At 58.3% G+C, this 6568-nt stretch overlaps 1 long non-coding RNA gene across 1 annotated transcript; it reads right to left on the bottom strand.

Annotated features, from left to right (window-relative positions):
• Positions 1 to 1266: 1266 nt before the first annotated feature.
• LOC306649276 lies at positions 1267 to 6070 on the bottom strand. The gene is made up of 3 exons (XR_013760616.1): positions 5634 to 6070; positions 3063 to 3137; positions 1267 to 1664 (listed from the first exon to the last, which is right to left on the bottom strand). It is a non-coding gene; the product is annotated as an uncharacterized lncRNA (long non-coding RNA).
• Between the last annotated feature and the right edge of the window lie 498 nt (positions 6071 to 6568).

Here is a 6568-nt window from a genome sequence, read left to right as displayed (position 1 = left end):
CTTTTTCTGTAGCTCACCCCCAAGGCCCAGGTACTGGAAGATTCCCCTTCTCCAAAGATCAGGGTTCCAGGTTGCCCCACCAGCTGGTGTGGGTGGAAGGCCAAGGCCCGCCCTGGGACCCCAGACTTGAGGGGCCCTGGCAGGCCCTGTGGCTTCTCATTAGCTGGGTGAGCTGCAGAGAAGTGGGGTTTCCAGCAGGAACTGCTATGCAGGGACAACTCTGCTGTGGGCCTGGGAGGATGCAGTTTTGTGGACAGAGGCAGGATCCATGGCCGCAGGGGTGCAGGTCCAGGCAAGCTGGCTGCTCGCAGCTCAGCAGCACCTCCTTTTGTGTATGTGAACTTTTCAAGAGAAGTAAAACATTTACTCTATTTTAATGCCACTACTTAGCAGTGGATGGCTGCTGGTGGTAATTAAGGTCCTCAAAGAGCAATTAAGATGCCAGCTATGAGGAGAGGGACCCACAGGGTCCAGGTCCTCGGACACAGTTTGGAGGGAGCTCAGTCAAATGGGGCAGACACACGGTCAAAGCAGGGTCCTGGCCAGGGTCAGTGGAATGCCTGACTTTTGCCCCCTCCATTAAGAGGCTGAGGCTGCTGGTAATCTACTGGACAAATATTAGCTGGGGATGGACAGTGTGTTAGGCCCTGGTGGAGCTGGAGGTACAGTTGTGGTAAACACTATAGGTCCTGTCCTTGTCCCAGGGAGCTTCATTCCATTGGTCTGGCAGGCCACAAATCCTTGCATGGACAGTGGAAGAAAACATTTATCACCCCAGTTTAAGTGGCTTGTAGGCCAGGAGAGGCCTCCTTGGAGACAAAAGAGTGGCCAGAAGAGGAACAGGTCTCTTTCCAGCACTGAGAGCCATAGTGCAAAGGTCCTGTGGCAGGCAGGAGAGTGCTGGGGAACGGGAGGACCCAGAGAGAGCCTGGGGCACCCATCCAGAGATCAGCCACAGTGGGCTGGGCAGGGAGAGAGGACATGGCATGCAGGGAGCTGCATGGCGTTCTGAATGCAGCAGCTGTCACCCTCCTTTGTCACACTCTGCCCCCCGGCTGTCTGTAGAAGGCAAAGGGTTGTGGATTTCTGAAACATTCGTTTTTTATTTTTTAAGTATCTGCAGTCTAACTCAGCCTGTGGCCAGCAGGCACCCTGTGGCTGGCTGTAGACCAGCAGGACCACCTTGGGCCTTGGGGGGAGTCCTCCTCCCAGTCACCCTCCTCTGCCACTCCACCAAGCCCTGGGGACTGTCCTCACAGGCTGTGTGCTCCACGTCCCATGGCACCCTGCATGCCTTGGACAGGGACCCTGGCTGCACGGGAGCACCTATCAGTCAAAGACAATGCAGCTGAGACCCAAGTTCACTCTGCTGCAGCAAGGCCACCAGTTCCATGGGACACAGTGGCCATCAAGAGGAAATGAAGAGCAGGTAGTAGTGGGCAGGAGATGCTGAGCCTTGGAACTGCCCAGTGGCGTGCACGTGGCGGGGCGGGTGCTGGAGCAGGAGTGCGGGCAAGGTGGAAGTTGGTGTTGAAGTTGCTTAAGCGACTATACAGCTTGTTCAGATGTGCTTTAAATCCTCCAGGCCTCTGGAAAATAGGGTTCTGCTTTTTCGCTGCTTTCCTTTTTTCGCTTTCCAGGGCAGAACTTTCGCTTGACAAGAGCTGTTGGGGGGACAAAAGACCAGGAATTCAGCCAGCAAGAAGCATGAGGACTCTGCACTCAGGTGTGTGGCTGGGTCCTGGGCTAAGAAGCCTCTCCACCTGGTTGTCAGTGGTCAGCTGGAGGCTTGCAGGCCCCTGGGCCCCTCCAGCTTGGCAGGCTGTGGCACCTGTTCAGCTCAGAGGGCCTCTCAGCATCCCCCACCCTCCAAGCCTCTGCTCCAGGGCACCCCATCCACATGCACTGCAGCCCCGTGGCCCCCCATCTGGCCCATGTGGACTCTTCTTCCCTCTCCAGCCCTCCCCTCTACATACCCAGATCCTTCCAAGGCCCTGTGGGTGGAGGCCCATAGGCCCCAGCCTGGTGCAGACTCTCTCCCAGACTCTCTCCTGCCTGTCCTTCCCACCTGCCCGCTCTGGTCCACGGACCCCCAGAGACTAGGTGAGCTGCCAGGCCCTCAGCGCCGGCCCCACCCTCAATTATCCAGCTCCCCCCACTCAGCAGGCCCCATGCTTGGGGGCCTCTGGAACCAACACTCTGCCAGCCCTGCTTCCTGCCTCCCAAGCCCTTGCCTCACTGTCACTGGGCATGGTTTGTCTCCAGGCCCCATGTGGCTTTCTGCAGGTGGCTGGCTACCTTGTCATGTGTGCTGTACAAGGTGTGAGCCAGACCCTGTGGGTGGACAGGAAATACTCGCCAGAGGAGTAAGCCATGCAAGACAAGCTGACCCCAGGGCTGGGAGAGGAGGGAGGAGTTGTCAGTGGGTGAGTGTCCCCAGCCAGGTGCCCTAGGGACAAGAGCAGAACTGGGGCCTGTGTCCCACTCCTAGCCCCTCTCCCTAGCAGTGCTGAGCAGTCTGGGGCCCGCACTCCTCTGGGGCTGGACTTCTGGCTGGTGGCTCCTAGATTCCAGCCTGGTCACCTCTCAGGAAGGAGGGACCCAGGGCAGCAGGGTCCAGTGTGGCACCAAGGGGACACATGTCATTGGCCCAGTGGCTGGCCTGCTGTGAGCTGGACCCAGGGCTGGATGGACAGAACTGTCCTGGCAGAGCCTGAGACTCAGCTGCCACGGTGGCCCCTGCCCGGGGGAGCTCTCTCCTAGCTGACTCTGGTGTCCTTGCTGTCACCCTCTGACCAGTCACCAAGGGGCCATCCCAGCCCCCAGCTGCTTTGAAACCAGGCCTAAAGGACCTCCTTGGTGCACAGGCTGGAGGCCAGCCTGGGACTCTGCAGGGACTGGCTTCCAGGGCAGGTGGCAGGGCAACTCCAGCACTGGCCTTGACCTTCTCTCTGTCTGCACCTGCCCTGGCTCACCTGAAACCGGTGGACTAGCTGCCCTGCTCTTCCCTCAGTCCCCAGGACAGAGCAAGAAGCTGAGGGGTGCTTTCCTGATGGGCTTACCTTCCTCAAGCTCAGTCGTGCCTGCTGGGCAGGCTCAGTGTGACATACGCTGGTCCTTGGCATGTCCTAAGCGTCCTGCACCCTGGCAACCCCGGGCAAGCCCCTCTGTGTGTGTGGCCCGGCTCCTCTGCCTCCTGACCCCACGGGAAGCAGGGACAGCATCCAGGTGGAAAGGGGGCTGGCCTAGCCTCGGCCTCCCTGGGGTCTCTGGTGCAGAAAGGGCACACTGGGCTGTACTCACAGAAGCCATCAGGTGGGGTCAGACTTGGCAGATGAAAGTACAGATTGCTTGGTTAACTTGGAATCTGAGAGCAATAATGAATAACTTTAAGTACATCCTGTGTGTTGAAACATACTAAGAAACATGTTTATATCCAGAATTCAGATCCAACTGGGCATTCTGTGTTTTACCTGGAGACCTACTGGGGGGTAGCAGGAGGTGGCAGGGCCCCAGCCTCAGGGGAGCCAGACTTCCCCCAAGGACATTGGTGCTGCAGAAGCCAGTACCCATGGCTGTGGGCACGCATGGCACAGCCAGCGCCTGGTGTGGCGTATCCCCATCTGTCCTGGCCACAGTAAGGGAAGGTCGGCACGGGGCACCTCACTGTCTGGAAGCCCAGACGGAGGTGCTGGTGCTCAGTGGACTGAGCCTCTCCGCTGTGCTCACTTCCCTTACAAGGGCCAGGGTCCCATCATGGCCCCACCCTCATGAGCCAATCACCTGACACCAGCCAGCAGGGGCAGGGTTCTGGTACAGGGATCTGGGATCAGATGCCAACCACACAGCAGGGCATCGCCCAGGAGCAAGCACACCAGAGGGGCAAGCGAGCACCTCCTGGAGCCCAGGCAGCCCCGGCCAGCTCAGGTCACGGTGGGGACAGGACGGGGTGGGTGGCTGTGGATGCCCTAGGCAGTGCTCTGAAAGCTAGACGGCCACCTCAGCAGAAGTTCTAGGCCTGCATTCTGCAACACAGTTGCAGCACAAGAATCTGGAGGGAGGGAACCCGTAGGCCTCCGTCACTTGATGCCTGGTATACAGTTGGTGTTTAATAAATGCTCTCTGACCCCATGCCCCGGGGGCTGTGATTGCATCTGAAGACTCTGAGGGATCCGTGACCCACATCCTTGCTGGGAGGAGCGGGGTGACTGCATCTGTGGGCAGGGGTCCTGGTGATTGGCCAGCTGGCAGATGACCTGGGCCCTTGCCTGGGGACTCCACCTGGGGTCACAGGACATTTCCTCTTCTGGAGTCCTGACTTGGCAATCATGATTTCACAAGTTTCAGCATCACATGATTTCAGCCTGTTAATGGTAGCAAGTGAGGATGGATCCATTCATCTCATGCTGAGGGGAAAGACTGGCCTTTGGGGGCATCTGCAGATCTGGCCACCATGTTATCAGGTCTCGCGTCCTTCCTTGTCCTTTCTCACCTTGGCCAAAGCCTGAACACATTGGGGGGCAGCTGAGCCCCCTCCCCCAGGTCTGGCCCTGGGCACTGTGAGGAGGCCCTGGCCAGAGTGGGTGGCCCTTTCCTGCAGGCTGTGCCATGGAGGCCAGGCAGAGGACCTCTCTTGGGCTCTCACAAGGCCTGCATCCGAATTCCAGCTCTATCACTTTCTGACTGTATGGTCTTGGGTAAGTGTCTTGCCCTGAGAATTAAATTTTCTCTCCTGAAAAATTTTTTTCTATGAAATTAAAAGGGATTATGAATTGGTAAACAATTAACAATGGAATTACCATAGGACCCTCCCCCAAGAGGGGCCAACACTGCATCTACACAGAACCCTGCACACAAACGTCTGTAGCAGCACCATTCACAGCAGTTGAGAGCAGGAACAGCCACTGTCCAACAGACAAGCAGGAGAGCAAGCTGTGGTTTATCCATACAGAGGAATAGTATTCATCCATAAAAAGGAAGCAAATACTGGCTTATGGATGAACCATGAAGGTGTTCTGCCTTGTGAAGGAAGCCAGGCAGGGGACAAGGGTCATGTGACATTTACGTGAAAGTTCCAAAATGAGTCAGCCACGGACAGGCGTGGGCGGGGAGGGGGCTTCCTGTGGGGGTGGTCGTGCTCTGTGAACATGGACTGTACTCTCTAAGTAACTCTCAGCTCCCTGAGGCCGTGGGGAAGGAAGAAGGCTGGAACTGAATGCTGGGAGGGCATTCAACATACCCCCAGGGGCCTCAGGGAGCCAGGCGGGCCCCTCAGGTGGGGGACTCCAGGAGGAGCAGAGCCTTCAGGCTGTCCCTGGGGGTCCCTGAGGCCTCTGAGACCCTGGGGATCCAGGGCTGCCTCTGCAGTGACATCTGGCCAGGCCAGGCAGGAGGTGGACACGTGATGGGGGAGCAGAGGCAGAGCTGGGCCCCTTCCCTCCCCGCCCCGCAGCCCTGCTCAGCCCCCTCTGCTGGCATCAAGGGCTGAGGCCAGGCAGATCCTCTATCAGAGTCCTTCCAGGCAGCAGGTGTCCTTTGTGAACGGTCCCTGAGCAGCCTCCCACCCCATGCCCTGGGACCCTCCAGGCCTCCCCCAGCGCCCCAGCCCTGGCAGTCCAGAGAAGGCGACTCACCATCAGGGTGCATCCTACGCACAGCCCCAGCTCCTTCCCCCCCGGTCCCCCAGGGCCCGGCCAGGTGCTTACCCTGGCACCAGCAGATGGCCACTCAGGGCCTCCGGGCATGGGCTTGACCTGAGGTACCACTGCCGCCTGGTGCCATCTGAGGGACGAGCTGAGGCAGAGGGACTGGCACTGTCACATGGAGTAGCCTGCAGACTCCCAGGGGCACCGAGGATGGGAGCTGGGCAGGTTGGGGGCAGCCTTGCTTCACAGCCTGGTTTTGTCATAGACACTGACCAGTAGGCAGGACCTACAATGGCACAACCCTGGCAGCAGGTGGAGGGGCTGGAGCTGCCATCAGTGGTCAGTGGGACCAGGGCTGCAGAGATGGCGCAGGCCCGCTAGGAGGAAAGGCTACTCTCTGACTCCGGTCCCTTTCATAAATCCTCCCCTGGGGATGGTTTTTATCTCTATGGTTAGCTGGGTTAGGTTGCCAACTGTTTGAACAGGGCTTCTGGAGGGACACTCCCTCCCAGTGGTGACGAAGGTCAGTGCCCGTGTGCGGCCACTCGGCAGGACAGGGACCAGCAGAGTTGGCACAAAACACAGGCGATGCTCAAGGCGATTGTGCCGAGTGGAAGAAGCCAGAAAGCAAGTGTGGACTGCAGACTTCTGTTTAGATAACTGGGAAGCATAGATTGACCGCGGGGACAGGAAGCGGGTGAGTCGTTACTGGGACAGGCCAGGGGAGGGAGGGGTCCACTGTCTTAATTGGGGCGATGGTTTTGCAGGCACATACTCATGTCAAACTGTAAAGGCGCACTCTTCACTGGACATCGACACACCTCAATAAAGCTGCTTAAAACGAGTACGACCCCCTTCAAAGAACTGGACGCTCCATGCCATGTGTTATACTGCAGGTGAAAATGTCAACACTAAAGGCAGTC

Source organism: Sciurus vulgaris (assembly GCF_902686455.1).
Source record: "Sciurus vulgaris genome assembly, chromosome: 18".
NCBI lineage: Eukaryota > Metazoa > Chordata > Mammalia > Rodentia > Sciuridae > Sciurus > Sciurus vulgaris.
This window is presented reverse-complemented; position numbering and strand designations above follow the sequence as displayed.